The sequence below is a fragment of the Schistocerca piceifrons genome, chromosome 1, assembly GCF_021461385.2.
Source record: "Schistocerca piceifrons isolate TAMUIC-IGC-003096 chromosome 1, iqSchPice1.1, whole genome shotgun sequence".
Classification (NCBI taxonomy): domain Eukaryota; kingdom Metazoa; phylum Arthropoda; class Insecta; order Orthoptera; family Acrididae; genus Schistocerca; species Schistocerca piceifrons.
Window position 1 is genome coordinate 796,663,061 of NC_060138.1, and position 16,069 is coordinate 796,679,129.

Consider the following 16,069-nt stretch of genomic DNA (forward strand, 5'->3'; position numbering starts at 1 on the left):
GGTTCCAGACTGCAGCGCCTTTAACCGCACGACCACTTCGGCCGGCCAGAATGTGTTGTATTAGGATCATGTAGTCTTCTCGTGTGGCTGTATTAAAATACGCGAGTGGCATCCCAAAGAAGTGATACATTATTTCAGAACAGAACCTCGCTAAAAATTAGTTTCAGCCTCAAGATACAGAACCTACGACCTGCGTGCTGTTTTCTGCGCTGGAGACATCAACTTGAAGACAGCAGGTTAGTGAACTGTAATAGAATCTTCGTATTCCACACAGTGCAGTGGAAACAACTAGGCGCCTTACGTGTACTGCATGCACAGAACAAATGTGCTCAGTGACACGTCATCTGCAGTAATGCAGAGGAGGTAAAGGGGATGACCGTTATTAACACCAACAATCAATTCATTCTTCCTTCCTTGCATTAAAGCCGAGGTACCGGCCTTGCTCGACTTTTCCATCTTGCATCAGTAGCAAAATATGTCGACGTCCCCTCAAGCAGGCACAACACCATGTGCCGTAGACGAAATTTGAAACTAATTAGACGAGGACTTAAATGAACATTTAACATTTCAAATACACTATAAGACAAAAAGAAGACGATGCATCGTGGAGGAATTATCCGGATGGGTCGGAGACTGGTAGACTTGATGTACATGTACAGACAAACAAATGATTACTGAGAGCGTATGGACCCTTATAGGCAGGGCCCTCCAACCAGCTTGGGATTTTGACGATCTAAAGTGCCAGCTGGACAGAATTTGGCACGATATCCCTTAAGAGAACATCCAACAACTCTGTCAATCAATGCCGAGTAACTGCTTGCATGAGGACCAGAAGTGAGCCAACGCTTTAGTGACTTGCTCAGTTCGTGAAGGTCTTTCTCTTGAATAAAAAAAACCAATTTTAAAAAAAATTATAATCAGCTGATTGTATATATATATCACGTCTACCGATTTCCGCGCCATTTGGATAATTTCTTCGTGGGGCGTCGTTTTTTTGTCTCTTAGATTTTATTTGAGTGATATAATGGAAGACCGCACGTTGAAAACGTGTTGCCCTGGCCTACCTCGATAGAGAGGGTGTTCGACAGTTTTCCTGGTCGGCACGTTGTAGAGACCTCTCACCCACTGAAAACACCTTGTCATTGGTTACCGAGAGACTGGCACGCCGTCTGCCTTCGTGCTGCATCTTTTTGTTTTTGTGTGTGTACATTTGTACTAACAAGGGCGACAGCTCATAGTGAAGTTAGTGGAGGCTTATAAAACACATTCACAAGTATCTCGCAAATGGCTCGTTTTCGGCCCAGTGTTTACTGGAACGATTCGGCTGCCATTATCGTATACTTTCACCTGTGTCAGTTCTGGCTATTACTTACGATATCTACAGGCAAGCATATGGTGGGAGTCGATCGCCATATCATTCCACAACCTTCTTTCCCCATAGGTGCGTACTCGGAAAACCACACACTGTAACATGCAAAAGTTCACACAGAAAACAGGAGGTCAACACCGCCTTCTCCACAAGCATATTAGAGCTCTTAAACATGTCTGCGTAACGGGAACTGTGTAAATCTGAAGAGGCTGAAAAATCAGCCAACCAGTTGAAAATAAAAGTTTACTAGCTCTTGACCTAGATATCGATATTTGTAAAAATATCTTCTTCAGAAGTAGTGGGCCTTGTAACAGCGCTCCAAAGCGACGAGTGAGCTCTTTTAAGGAAGAGATTTAACACTTTAATATTAAAAACAGTTGTAGGACCGGCACAATTTCTTTATTAACTCAAGAAAGGCGCGTTTCGCCCAGGTAGAGCATCATCATGTTATCCCGCGAGGGTTGGTGACAACAGTCATAGCAGCGAGGAACAAGACCACGCGCACAGGCTCTGAGTATGGCCACAGATCAAAACGGCACCGCATGCCTGTCCGTATTCACACAGAGCATACGTACATGAATAATGAGAGCACGAGCAAAGGACTGGGCTAGTAACAATGACAGACACTAGGCAGCGCTGTAAGCGAGGGACGCACTGTTACTAGCCCAATACTTCACTCGTATTCTTATTATTCATGTGTAAACTCTGCGTGAATGCGGACGGGCCTCCAGCGCCGTTTTGATGTGGGTCCATATTCAGAGCCTGTACGCGTGGTCCTGTTCTGTGCTGCTCTGACTGTTGTAAGCAGCGCTCATGAGATAAGCCGAGGATACCCCACCAGGGCGAAAGGCGTCGTTCTTGAGTTAATAAAGAACATTTTGCAACCTACGATTGTTTCTAGTATTAGCATAATAAGATAGCTATGTCAATACGCCAGGATGGAATGTTATAATTATTACTTTACACTTTGTGCGGTGGGCTTCCAGAAAAAAAACAAAAGAAAATCATGTGAACTCAAAGCTGCTGAACGAATTTCCGAGGAACAATTATTTATCCTCCATCGCAGAAGAGCCTCGGCGTGTTGCTGCGCTTTAGGGTACCAATTATATAATCCCGCTGGTTTCACATGGGCCACGGATTCCAGCTTTTGGGGAAGGCGGCGCGGACAATATCGACGGAGGTAATAACGGGGCCGGGGGTTCCTTTTGTGGGCCGCCCGGCGCAGTATTCAGCGCGCCGGATTCTCCCCGGGCCGTCACATTTTTCTTTTCATTTGTTTGTCTGAGGCGCCGCATCTCTGTCTCAGCCTTCGCGGATAAAGATACGTGCGGCTGCGGGGGCTCATCCGATCCGGACTCCAGGTATTCATTTCTTACGCTGTTCCTCATCACGGCAGCTTCCGCGGACTCTGCGGCAGTAATAAGCCGAAGGATTCGCAATACCGCCGAAAACCAGAGCGGAACAAATACGAGCTGGGAGCCACGATGCAGTGTCGAGTCCGATTTTCGACTTCCTTTTCCTTTTGTCGACGTAAAGAGGAAAGCTAGTGGCCTGCAAATTTTGCGGGTCGGACGAAGAAGCCGCAATAACGAATTGAAAACGTTTGTATTTTCCTGACGAACCTTATGCTTTTTTGTTTTAAAACCGTATAATTGTGTAAAAAAAATGGAATAGGATGTAAGTGCCAAAAATAAAAATTTTCAATATTCAACTAAAAGTGTGTCTCAAATATAGGATAATTATATTAATTTTGTGGAAACACTGTGTATATCAAAATACAAAACATGAAAACAGTTTTTTTATGAAAGTGTATAAAGGGAACAAAACTTACATGGAAAAAGAAGTACCATTCTTTTGTTTTCTTGAAAACGCTGTAAGTGCCTTACTAAGTTTGTGTAAAGAATGTAAGTCAAGTGTTTATGTTAAAAAAATATGGTAAGTCCATTGTACTTTTGAGAACGTTTAATAACTTTACATATAATTTTACTTTTTCAGTGCTAGGCAAATATAAAAAAGGTATAAAATAAAATTTTGTATGGTTTTTTGAAGCAAAGTAGTTTTTCTTCAGTTTATTCCGCTTCTTGTTTCATCGGTAAGTATAAGCCACCTGGAGACCAAAAAATGAATCAGATGTCTAAATTTATTTTGGGTGTCTCAGCTATACACATAATATTTTGACTTTTTATTCACTTTCGAAATTCGTTCTGATACAGTTGATCTTTCTTGACGAAATCAGTTTTATTTTAAAAAATGGCTCTTAGCACTATGGGACTTAACTTCTGAGGTCATCAGTCCCCTAGAACTTAGAACTACTTAAACCTAACTAACCTAAGGACATCACACACACCCATGCCCGAGGCAGGATTCGAACCTGCGACCGTAGTGGTTGCGCGGCTCCAGACTGTAGCACCTAGAACCGCTCGGCCACTCCGGCCGGCTTTATTTTAAAAACACGTATATATATATGCGAGAAATCAAATGCAAAGTTATCTGCATTTAGTAATCGAAATAAACTTACAATACTGTACTTCTTTCCTCCAAGTAGTCCTATTCCTCATCTTCTTCCTACACCTCCACATTGCAGGCCTCTTCATCTTTGTTCTCCAACAGGGCTATGTAGAAGTCCTTGTCTTCTCCTTTCTCTATGTAATCTATCATTCCCCAAAGATCATTCCTCTTTTCTTGTGAGATTTTGGATTTAAGGTGTATTTTTGGCAAGTCACTGTGTAGCGTAGACACATAGATCATGGCGGTGGCACTTACATCCCTTCCCATCTCAGCCCCACTGGCGCTTGCACAGTGCCGCTATCTTCGAACTGCTCTTGAAACTAGTAGGAATTTTTCTGGCACTTGGAACCTTTCTCGTTTCATTACGCTTGGCTTATACAACCCTTCACTACAAAAGTCATTTTCTTAATTTTTGGCACTTGCATCCTTTTCCATTTTTTGTACTCAATTTATGTCCTGCAATACAGATGAGAAAACTAATTTTACTTGCGATTATCGACGTAGTATCTTTAACAGTAAGTTTTGTGACGATAAATTATGTAACTGTTTCATAAAACTGACGAAAAAAAAGTTCAAATGGCTCTGAGCACTATGGGACTTAATATCTGTGGTCATCAGTCCCCTAGAACTTAGGACTACTGAAACCTAACTAACCTAAGGACATCACACACATCCATGCCGAGGCAGAATTCGAACGTGCGAACGTAGCGGTCACGCGGTTCCAGACTGAAGCGCCTAGAACCACACGGCCACACCGGCCGGCAAACTAACGAAAGACGTTATTATTAAGATCAGAATTTTCTTACTATACTGCCAGAATTCATTATTAAATATTGAAGTTTCTGTTTTAGCTTCGTGTTAAAAGATATAGATTACTGAAATATTAAAGGCCTGCAATAGAATAACTATTTTTCTCGTTTTATTATGTTATTATTAACAGCTACAACGTACAACCTTTTTTACACCAAGGTTTTCGGTTACTCTTAATCTGTCTTAAGTGCATAGTTCCAAATTTTTGATTCATTTGAGTAAGTATAGTGTGTCTCACGTAACGTGAACGTTCTTGATTCTCACAATGTATTACGAAGTCGTTGTTAACGTTTTCGACGAGTGATAGAGAACGAATAGACAAGTACTCTACTGGCCATTAAAATTGCTACACCAAGAAGAAATGCAGATGATAAACGGGTATTCAATGGACAAATATATTATACTTGAGCTGAATGTGATTACATATTCAGGCAATTTGGGTACGTAGATCCTGAGAAATCAGTACCCCGAACAACCACCTCTGGCCGTAATAACGGCCTTGTTACGCCTGGGCATTGATTCAAACAGAGCTTGGTTGGCGTGTACAGGTACAGTTGCCCATGCAGCTTCAACACGATACCACAGTTCATCAAGAGTAGTGACTGGTGTATTGTGACGAGCCAGTTGCTCGGCCACCATTGACCAGACGTTTTCAGTTGGTGAGAGATCTGGAGAATGTGCTGGCCAGGGCAGCAGTAGAACATTTTCTGTATCCAGAAAGGCCCGTACAGGACCTTCAACATGTGGTCGTGCATTATCCAGCTGAAATGTAGGGTTTGGCAGGGATCGAATGAAGGGTAGAGCCACGGGTCGTAACACATCTGAAATGTAACGTCCACTGTTCAAAGTGCCGTCAATGCGAACAAGAGGTGACCGAGACGTGTAACCAATGTCACCCCATACCATCACGCCGAGTGATACGCCAGTATGGCGATGACGAATACACGCTTCCAATGTACGTTCACCGCGATGTCGGCAAACGCGAATGCGACCATCATGATGCCGTAAACAGAACCTGGATTCATCCGAAAAAACGACGTTTTGCCATTCGTGCACCCAGGTTCGTCGTTGAGTACACCATCGCAGGCGCTCCTGTCTGTGACGCAGCGTCAATGTAATCATGGTCTCCGAGCTGATAGTCTATGCTGCTGCAAACGTCGCCGAACTGTTAGTGCAGATGGTTGTTGTCTTGCAAACGTTCCCCTCTGTTGACTCGGGGATCGAGACGTGGCTGCACGATCGGTTACAGCCGTGTGGATAAGATGCCTGTCATCTCGACTGCTAGTGATACGAGGCCGTTGGGATCCAGCACGGGGTTCCGTATTACCCTCCTGAACCCACCGACTCCATATTCTGCTAACAGTCATTGGATCTCGACCAACGCGAGCAGCAATATCGCGATACTATAAACCTCAATCGCGATAGGCTACAATCCTACCTTTATCAAAGTCGGAAACGTGATGGTACGTATTTCTCCTCCTTACACGAGGCATCACAAAAACGTTTAACCAGGCAACGCTGGTCAACTGCTGTTTGTGTATGAGAAATCGGTTGGAAACTTTCCTCGTGTCAGCGCGTTGTAGGTGACGCCACTGGCGCCAACCTTGTATTAATGCTCTGAAAAGTTAATCATTTGCATATCACAGCATCTTCTTCCTGTTGGTTAAATTTCGCGTCTGTAGCACGTCATCTTCGTGGTGTAGCAATTTTAATGGGCAGTAGTGTATTTTGCTGGTATTTAATACTCTGAGTAAACTTTTATACCGAGATATTGAAGTCATTTCTTTAAATAAAGCATTTAAGTACTGAGCTAAACGGCAATCGAAAGTTCTTGAATGTATGAGTTCAACGACGCATAATGACGAGTCAAAAGATTACGACCAGTGTCCAGCGCGAGATGGAATGCCGTGTGATACGGCTGCGGGGACCTCAACCACTAAGGAAAGTACAGCGTGGCTGTATTCTAACCTCCTCTGCGTGAGAGGGCCTCCATGAAAGACAAATGATCGTAGGACAATGACACTTTGTGAAAGCATTTTTAAGGACGTGCGAAAGAGGAATAACGACCCTTTGAAAGAAATATATTTTAATATCCTAATGGAATGGTAACATCTGCCGATTGCGTACCATGTTTACGTTCCAGGTTACAAACGTTATTCAATGTGACGACCATCTGCATCCACGACAATCTGGAACTGCACGAGAGCTATCACTCCACAATCGTTCGCAGCACTTTTCGAACGGTGGACCATGGGATGCTCAACTGTCGTGACAGCTTGCGAACTGCTTCAAGGTCACACATTGCGTCCAGCGTTCTCAGCCATGGTAACAGCAACTTCTTCAACAATTTGTGGCACGGTTGGCCGTCGACCTCTCCCAGGTACAATTCGCAAATCGCCAGTCAATGCGAACTTCCGAATCGTGTTCTTCAACCCCGGTGCAGAAAGACAACCTCTCTGCGTTCCTTTAATGGGTCGACACTCGCGAAGAGCAGCAACACTGTTGCAACTGTTTTAATTTCACGAGTAAAGCCCTGCTCACCTTGTCCAGACCCACTTTGGCTGTCTGTTACGGTAATACGCACTGGTGCTTCTGTTTCAACTCTACGTCGCAGTACCAGTACCTGCGTCTAACGGCAAGTTATTACACTAACACTACTAACAACGCAAATCCTGCAGCACACAATCTGAACATCATTCCTGTAAAGTTGGGTATCCATACGGTAAATAGTTTTCCGTATGGAAAGTATAATTATAACCACCCTGTATATAAATGGAGCAGAGACGAATAGCGACTCACTCTAGCGACGATATGGGTCGTAAATGGAAAAATTAACTGACATTACCTACTTTTCTAGAACGAAATTTTCACTCTACAGCGGAGTGTGCGCTGATATGAAACTTCCTGGCAGAATAAAACTGTGTGCCGGACCGAGACTCGAACTCGGGACCTTTGCCTTTCGCGGGCAAACGCTCTACCGACTGAGCTACCCAAGCACGACTCACGGCCCGTCCTCACAGCTTTACTTCCGCCAGTACCTCGTCTCCTACCTTCCAAACTTTACCGAAGCTCTCTTGCAGAGTTCGAGTCTCGGTCCGGCACACAGTTTTAATCTGCCGGGAAGTTTCATTATCTACTTTGACAGAGGCTAAACAGTTATGGTCCAGCACATGAGAACGACCATGTCGGAAACGTTAAGCTTGTCGGCCGTTAGCATGCTACTGTCGAGATCATCTACATCTACATCTACATGGTTACTCTGCAATTCACGCTTAAGTGCCTGGCAGAGGGTTCATCGAACCATTTTCATAATACTTCTCTACCATTCCACTCTCGGATGGCGCGTGGGAAAAAGGAACACTTAAATCTTTCCGTTCGACCTCTGATTTCTCTTACTTTTGTTGATGATCATTTCTCCCTACGTAGGTGGGTGTCAACAAAATATTTTCGCATTCGGAAGAGAAAGTTCGTGATTGAAATTTCGTAAATAGATCTCATCGCAAAGAAAACCGCTTTTGTTTCAGTGACTGCCACCCCAACTCATATCAGCGACACTCTCGCCCCCATTGCGCGACAACACAAAACGAGCTGCCCTTCTTCGCACTTTTTCGATATCCTCCGTCAATCCTACCTGGTAAGGATCCCACACCGCGCAGCAATATTCCAGCAGTGGACGGACAAGTGTAATGTAGGCTGTCCCTTTAGAGGGTTTGTTGCACTTCTAAGTGTTCTGGCAACAAAGCGCAGTCTTTGTATCACCTTCCCCACAACATTGTCTATGTGATCTTTCCTATTTAAATTGCTCGGCATTGTAATTCCTAGGTATTTAGTCGAATTGACAGCCCTTAGATTTGTGAGATTTATCGTATACCCAAAATTTTTCGGATTTCTTTTAGTACCCACGTGGATGACCTCGCGCTTTACTTTATTTAGGGCCAATTGCCACTTTTCGCACTATACAGAAATTCTCTATAGATCATTTTGTAATTGGAATTGATTGTCTGATGATTTTACTAGACGGTAAATAACAGCTTCATCAGCAAACAATGTAAGGGGGCTGCTCAGATTATCACCTAGATCATTTATGTAAATTGGAAAGAGCAGAGGGTCAATGACACTACCTTGCGGAACGCCAGATATCCCTTCTATTCTACTCGATGATTTACCGTCTATCACTACGAACTATGACCTCTCTCAGAGGAAATCACGAATCCAGTCACACAACTGAGACGATACTCCATATGCACGCAATTTGATTAATAGTCGCTTGTGAGGAACGGATTCAAAGGCCTTCTGGAAATCTAGGACTATGGAATCGATCTGAGATCCCTTGTCGACAGCACTCATTACTTCATGCGAATAAAGAGCTAGCTGCGTTGCACAAGAACGATGTTTTCTGAATCCGTGTTGGTTATGTATCAGTAAGTCATTTTCTTCAAGGTGGTTCATAATGTTCGAGTACAGTATATGCTCCAAAATCCTGCTGCAAATTGAGGTCAGTGATATGGGTCTGCAGCGCGGAGTGGCTGCGCGGTTAGAGGCGCCATGTCACTGACAGCGCGGCCCCTCCCGCCGGAGGTTCGAGTTCTCCCTCGGGCATAGGTGTGTGTGTTGTTCTTAGCATAGGTTTGTTTAAGTACTGTGTAAGTCTAGGGACCGATGACCTCTGCAGTTTGGTCCCTTAAAAACTCACACACATTTGAATTTTGATATGGGTCTGTAATTCAATGGGTTACTCTCATTTCTTTTCTTGAATATTGGTGTGACCTATGCTACTTTCCATTCTTTAGGAACAGACCTTTCGTCAAGTGATCGTCTGTATATAATTGCTAAGAAAGGCGCTATTGTGTTTGCATACTCTGAAAGGAATCCGATTGGTATACCATCTGGACCGGAAGACTTGCCTTTCTTAATTGATTTGAGTTGTTTCGCAACACCTAAGATATCTACTTTTATGTCTCTCATGATAACAGCTGTTCTGGTTTCGAATTCTGGAATATTTACTTCGTCATTACATCTGTAGAAAATGTTTGAATTACTGTGAAAGTACGAATAGGCGACAAGGTGTTCGACACCCGCGCCTCATTACAGAATGTGGAGGTCGGAGGTTTGCCGCTCTGTAAATTAGAACAGGTGGCGATCTGTGTGAGATCTGACAACAGAGTACACTCAGTACAACGTAGGGGCAGGCACAAGTGTTTTGGAGCACACCGTATGTGTAACGTGAGGCTCTGCTGCAGATGATCCCTACGGGCGCCCATGTTAACCCAACGACGTCGTGAGTCACGATTGCAGTGCGCACCAGAACGTAGAGAGTGGACCATCGCTCACTGGGACGGTGTCGACTGGTCGGATGATTCACGTCTCTTGTTACACCAGGCAGATAGTCGTATCTGGATACGGTTACGGCCGGCCGGAGTGGCCGAGCGGTTCTAAGCGCTACAATCTGGAACCGCGCGACCGCTACGGTCGCAGGTTCGAATCCTGCCTCGGGCATGGATGTGTGTGATATCCTTAGGTTAGTTAGGTTTAAGTAGTTCTAAGTTCTAGGGGACTGATGACCTCAGAAGTTAAGTCCCATAGTGCTCAGAGCCATTTGAACCATTTGATACGGCTGCTCGAGACACGCACCGCGGCACGGATGCAGGCGAGTAGAGCGGGGAACATTCAGCTGCACTTCCATCGGACCTTTGGCGGTAAACAAAGACATAATGACTGCTGTGGACTACGTGAACATTATTGCGGATCACATGTATACAGAGTTGCGCTCTGTCAAAACTATGGTATTTCGAAAAAATGGGTACTCAGAGTGGCAGATTCAACGTGCTCTCCGCCCAACCACTACAGCACAACCTGTGGAGATGGATGAAATCACGAGGGAGGAGTAGGCACTGCGTTTATTCCATATACAGGCGCACTCTCGGGGAAAATCGCCCGCATTTTGAAGAAAGACCGAGTCGGAACTGTGTTTTGTCCTCCGAATAAAACTCGTGCACTGGTGGGGAGCGCCAAAGATGACCTCGGTTTGAGGAAGGCCGGGGTGTACCAGATTCCGTGTCAGTGTGGCAAGTCGTATATTGGTCAGACGATGCGTACCGTCGAGGATCGATGCCGTGAACACCTGAGGCACACTCGACTGATGTATCCGAGCAAGTCGGCGGTCGCTGAACATTGTTTGTCGGAAAATCACGCTATGGAGTATGACCGCACGAGGATTCTGGTACAGACGTCGAGATACTGGGACAGCGTTGTTAGAGAGGCCATCGAAATTCGCACCAATGACGACCTCATAAACCGTGACTGTGGCTATAATCTTAGCAAGGCGTGGGAACCAGCGATTGGGTTAATCAAGAGCAAATCGAGCAAACGTATAGTTGTGACGACCACGGCGCACAGAGCCATCACACCGACGTCATCTCAGACGCCGTCGCAATCTGTTCCACCGCGCGACCGGGTCGCGGACGGCGGAGTGAGCGCGCCGCGGGTGGAGGGTATTTAAATCGGCCGCCGCCGCGACCGAACCCAGTTCCCCCTGAGCAGCCATAGCGTACGGATCTCCGTGCTGGCACGTTCACAGGAGCTCAGTCCGTCAGTTCACCTGATGAAGGCGACATGTATGATCGCCGAAGTATTGTGCCTGTTGGACACTGTAGACCGGCAGTACACCCGTGGATATTTTGTTTACGGTTCCGTAGTTTTGGTACACTACACAAATGACGTAGTGAATGTTAGGATCACCGGTATTATTGGCAGCATCGGTAAGGAAAGAAACATAAATCAATGTGTAAGGGACCAACTGAGAACCGAAGACTTCTCTTTGATTTTTGTTTGCATTGTGCATAAATAGAACCACATACAGTTCAGTGTCAGCCCATTGCGTAATTTATATCCTTACAAAATATAAATTGTATTTTATAAATAAGAAAAATTAGTTGATCGCTTAACATCTGCGCTTTTATGTAACCAAAACAATTACGTCGGTACGTGTGAAGTTGCATCCACAAACATAAAAAAAAATCTGTGTAATTGTTGTTATTTTGTGGCCAATGGAATGTTTTTTACGTTGATACCATTACACTTGCACCCAAAAACATTAAAAAAATCTCTGTAATTACTGTTGTAATTTTGTAGTCAGTGGAACGTTCATCATCATGATCAAAGGCAAGAATTTTCTGTTACTACTGATAAGTGGGAAAATTTTTGTGAATAACAGAAATATATTTTATATAAGCTCGACAAAGTATTGAAGAGTTGTTTGATATTTCTTCATTTTTTCGTTTTTTCTTCTTCTTAGGAAATTGCGTTATCTAGCGGTACATGATAAATGTCTATTGCTCTTTTTATTTTTACTGCAACATAATTTGTTTCACATTAAAATTCAACAATGTTCGAATTAAACTTGAATTAAACATTAACAATTTCAATTTTGCTGTAAATAGTGTTAATTTTTAAGTAACGTACACAAGGATAGCTATGTAGAACAAAAATGTTCTGCAGGATACATGCCCCTTCATACATCATCACTCCGTTTCTAGGCGGCTTATAACTTGTGGTTTCTAGGGGAACCTAGTTTTGTGGCGGTGTTCGTAGCGACAAACACTTGGCTGTAGAAATGGCTTACGAAGTCACCGCCACACTTTTAATAGCGGGCCGACCGGTCCGCTGGAACAGTAAACAGAAAGATGAAACCCCAAACACTCTGATTAAATAAAAGTCGGTACTTATCTTTATTGATGAAGATACAGAAACACAATAGTGAACTCGGTGTCTACAGAAATCTGTCTAGTTCGATTCGGAGCGGCTAGGTCAGCGTCGGCTGACAACAAACAACAACTCTGCTGCGATGAACACACAACTGACTAGCAAGTACACAAATCGGTGGCGAGTATACAACTGAGCGGCGAATACAGAACTGTCCTAGCGCTCGCGACTCCAGCGCTTAAGAAGCCAGAAGCCAGCGGTGGCGCGCGCAGACTTGGGCGATTTGCTGTCTCGCTGGCGCTGCTTATGCGGACGGCGTCCGAACTTTGATGCTGCCAACCTTTTGGCAGCGGGCTCGGGTGGCATCACTGGCTAGGACATAACACTCTTCCCCCCCAAATCGCCGCACCGTCGTTGAATAATGACGTGGCGAGCGTCGACGGCGGGGGAGGGGTCTGGCCGCAGGCGTAGCAGAAGAGACCGGGGCGGAGACTGTTGTCGGTGGCAGTCCCCGGTCCGCACCCCAGCATTGGCTGCGCGGGGCCCCGGGAAACACCGACTGAAAACCGAGGTCAGGGTGCTCGCCTGTGACCACGGGCGCAGCTTCTGGTACTGGACGCGACGGGGCGTCGGGACCCACGAAGAGAGGCAGCGTCTCCTGACGCTGCGTCGACGGCTGCTGAGAGGGCGCCGGACAAGGCGCTGCGGTGTCAGACTCCTTGGGGGTGCCCAAGGAAAGCGGCTGCAGGACAGGCTGCACAGCCACCGCTTGGGAAGGCGGCCCAGCTGAGGGGTCGACGTCCATCAGCTCCGAAGGCGGTGGCGACTGAAGAGGGACCGCAGGCGCCGGAGCGACCACCCGGGGCGCTCCCGGCTGAAGCTGCGCGGGAGGCATCAACGGGACGGGCTGTCGGCGTGGTAGCGGCGACGGCTGCTGCTGCTGCCTTGGGGGCGGCAGCGAAGTCGGAAGGCGCGGCTGGAACCCGCCGCGGACCAAATCTGTGGACAAAGAACGAGCGGCAGAATCCGGACGGCCAGCGCGGCGCAACTGGTTCTGATGCCTCCTGTGCACCCCAGTAGCACCTTGAACAGTATAAAAACCGCGACCCTGGACACTTATCACGGTACCACGTTCCCAACGACGGCGACCGTGATAAACTCTGAAAAAAACGGCATCGTTGCGCTGAAAACGCGTGCGATGCTCAGAAGCGGCGGGTCGATCCGGGGGGTGCAACAACCGTAGTAGGGTGCGATGACGACGGCCGTGGAGAAGCTCCGCAGGCGAAGGGCCGTCGCGTGGCGTGGTCCGGTACGACGACAGGAACGTGATGAGGGCCTGCTGACGAGAGTGCGTAGCACGAAGGCGGTCCATATGATCCTTGAATGTGCGTACAAAACGTTCCGCTGCACCATTCGATTGAGGGTGGAACGGCGGAGTAAGAACATGGCGAATGCCATTGGCAGAACAAAAACTTTCAAATTCAGCAGAGGTAAATTGTGGACCATTGTCAGACACTAAAACTTCTGGAAGACCCTCAATACAAAAAATTGAAGTCAACGCCTGTATAGTTTGTGCAGACGTTGTAGACTGCATGGGCACAACAAACGGAAAATTACTAAATGCATCTATCACGATGAGCCAACGAGAATTCCAATATGGACCAGCGAAATCAATATGTACCCGCTGCCAGGGACCGACAGGGCGAGCCCACTCAAAATAGCGTTGAGGCGGAGCAGCTTGGTGTTCGGCACACGTCGAACAATCTGTAGACATCTGCGTAATCTGCTTATCAATGCCGATCCATGTACAATGACGGCGGGCAAGCTGCTTGGTGCGGACCACTCCCCAATGACCTTGATGCAACAAGTCGAAGACCTTGGATTGGAGCACTTGGGGAACCACTACACGAAGCTGGTCATTCTCCGTGCGTAACAGCAAAACTCCGTGCGAAACAGACAACAGATGACGTTGCGGATAATAGCGACGAACCACAGGATCCGATATGTCCTTTGCCTTGGACGGCCAACCACGTTGAACAAAACGTAATAGTAAACTCAGATGAGGATCCGTAGCTGTCTCACGTGCCACCTGACGATAATCAATCGGAAAATCCCGGAGGGATTGATGCTCATCGGCGTCAATCTGATGGCAAGAGTCTTCAGAGGAATCGAAGACATCATCCGCAGCAATCGGCAATCTAGAAAGCGCGTCAGCGTTTGCATGCTGAGCTGTAGGGCGATACAGTATCTCATACTGGTATTGTGATAACAAAAGAGCCCAACGTTGTAGTCTCTGAGCTGTCCGCTGAGGAACTGGTTTAGACGGATGAAACAGTGACGTCAGGGGCTTGTGATCTGTTACTAAATAGAATGGTCTACCATAGAGGTAGTGATGGAATTTTCTGACACCGAACACAATAGCCAACGCTTCCTTGTCCAATTGGCTATAATTACACTGCTTTGTTTAGCAATTTAGATGCGAACGCAATAGGACGTTCGGTGTTACCAACTCGGTGAGACAACACAGCACCGAGGCCGAAAGAAGAGGCATCACAAGCTAACACCAGAGGCTTGTTAGGGTCGTAATGGACCAGACAACGATCATTCAGTAAAGCTGCTGAAAGGCTGATTGGCAATCAGCTGACCACACAAACGGAACATTCTTACGGCGGAGACGATGCAACGGTGCAGCAATCTGTGATGCATTAGGTATAAACCTAATATAATACGTCAATTTGCCAAGAACTGCTTGCAATTCATTCAGATTGCGAGGGGCGGGCAAATCACGAATAGCTGCTAAATGTGACTGGGAGGGATGAATGCCTTGAGCATTAATAACATGTCCCAGATACTCCATCTCCGTAAGGAAAAATGAACATTTATCGATGTTGCAACGTAGGCCTGCCTGAGACAACACTTTAAACAAACACTCCAAATTACGGAAATGTTCAGCAGGCGTCCGACCGGACACAACAATATCGTCTAAATACACTCCTGGAAATTGAAATAAGAACACCGTGAATTCATTGTCCCAGGAAGGGGAAACTTTATTGACACATTCCTGGGGTCAGATACATCACATGATCACACTGACAGAACCACAGGCACATAGACACAGGCAACAGAGCATGCACAATGTCAGCACTAGTACAGTGTATATCCACCTTTCGCAGCAATGCAGGCTGCTATTCTCCCATGGAGACGATCGTAGAGATGCTGGATGTAGTCCTGTGGAACGGCTTGCCATGCCATTTCCACCTGGCGCCTCAGTTGGACCAGCGTTCGTGCTGGACGTGCAGACCGCGTGAGACGACGCTTCATCCAGTCCCAAACATGTTCAATGGGGGACAGATCCGGAGATCTTGCTGGCCAGGGTAGTTGACTTACACCTTCTAGAGCACGTTGGGTGGCACGGGATACATGCGGACGTGCATTGTCCTGTTGGAACAGCAAGTTCCCTTGCCGGCCTAGGAATGGTAGAACGATGGGTTCGATCACGGTTTGGATGTACCGTGCACTATTCATGTCCCCTCGACGATCACCAGTGGTGTACGGCCAGTGTAGGAGATCGCTCCCCACACCATGATGCCGGGTGTTGGCCCTGTGTGCCTCGGTCGTATGCAGTCCTGATTGTGGCGCTCACCTGCACGGCGCCAAACACGCATACGACCATCACTGGCA

The 16,069-nt window shown here is 46.4% G+C and overlaps 1 protein-coding gene and 1 non-coding gene across 5 annotated transcripts in view; one reads left to right on the forward strand and one right to left on the reverse strand.

The window, feature by feature from the left end:
- LOC124713610 (glutamate-gated chloride channel) overlaps positions 1-16,069 on the forward strand; it is a 711,599-nt gene that overhangs the window by 150,588 nt on the left and 544,942 nt on the right. The gene's annotated exons all lie outside the window — the stretch shown is intronic.
- Positions 7,610-7,684, reverse strand: Trnas-cga. Its single transcript has one exon. It is a non-coding gene; the product is annotated as a tRNA-Ser (tRNA).